Source organism: Limulus polyphemus, unplaced genomic scaffold (assembly GCF_000517525.1).
Source record: "Limulus polyphemus unplaced genomic scaffold, Limulus_polyphemus-2.1.2 Scaffold938, whole genome shotgun sequence".
In the NCBI taxonomy this organism is placed as follows: domain Eukaryota; kingdom Metazoa; phylum Arthropoda; class Merostomata; order Xiphosura; family Limulidae; genus Limulus; species Limulus polyphemus.
This window is the reverse complement of record NW_013666548.1, coordinates 25,166-26,207: the sequence shown is the minus strand read 5'-3', so window position 1 is coordinate 26,207 and position 1,042 is coordinate 25,166. Positions and strand designations below refer to the sequence as shown.

The 1,042-nt window shown below is 35.0% G+C and overlaps 1 protein-coding gene across 1 annotated transcript in view; it reads left to right on the top strand.

The window, feature by feature from the left end:
* LOC106461343 (protein turtle-like) overlaps positions 1-1,042 on the top strand; it is a 256,105-nt gene that overhangs the window by 234,147 nt on the left and 20,916 nt on the right. The gene's annotated exons all lie outside the window — the stretch shown is intronic.

Genomic DNA, 1,042 nt, shown 5'->3' with positions numbered 1-1,042 from the left:
CTTGACATTTGGTTTAATTTACTTTATACATCTTGGTTTACACATGTCAGCCAACAAGCACTGTGTCTCTCATAGTTTATTGCACTACACTACTTACACTACTTGAGCTATGACAGGGAACATTTGTTGTTATAAAATCATGCCATTAACTTCCTCAAAGGATGCTTATGCAAATGAAGCATATAAGTTCCATCATTATTTGAAATGCAAATTAATATTTGGTAACGGTGGCTTTCATTTCGACGGTTCATGATATTTCCTTTCTAGCACCTATATTGCATTATTAAAATCAGAGGGTTGGTAAGGTCCTTAGGTATCATTAATTACTTCTTTGAAAGAGCATCTTCTTGGGCATCTTTAGAAGCTAGAGTCAGTTGACAGAGTGCAACGATCCTCTCAAAAGCATCTCTTAGTTGCTTCATGGAATGAAGTCTGGTGTGCATGCAAACTACTTCATTCATCAATCTCATCTTCAGCATTTTTTAACCAGTGCCACAAGGCCATACAAATAAGTATGTTTTGGTAACTTCTACTTACAACTTGTTGCAGAGGTCTTGACCAAAAGGAATTTTAACCTCATGATCTTTGCTGTTGCTTTTTCTTAAAGCATCTACCTTACAAATATATGGAGTTAAGATGGTATTGCATCTATAATGTTTTTAAACCTACCATGGATACCAAATAATTGTTAAAAACATCACGAACAACCTACCAAAATAATCTAGCATCTTTGGTAATCACACCTGCTGTGCCAACGTCAGTAACATATTTGTCTTCTCATACATAATATTTCAAAGCTGTATATACAAGGCAGAAGATGTCAGCTTCTCACTGTACACACCATTGTTCTTTAGCTCAATTTTCAAATTCTCCCCCTGTATTTAGGATTTGGAAAATTTCTATTGTGCAAGTTTGATACTTACAGCTGACATAAGGTCAATCAACCTTATAGTTTGCTACTCATATGTAAAGTTCTGATCCATCATATGTCCTGATCAATCATATGTTCTGATCCATCATATGTTCTGATCCATCATATGTT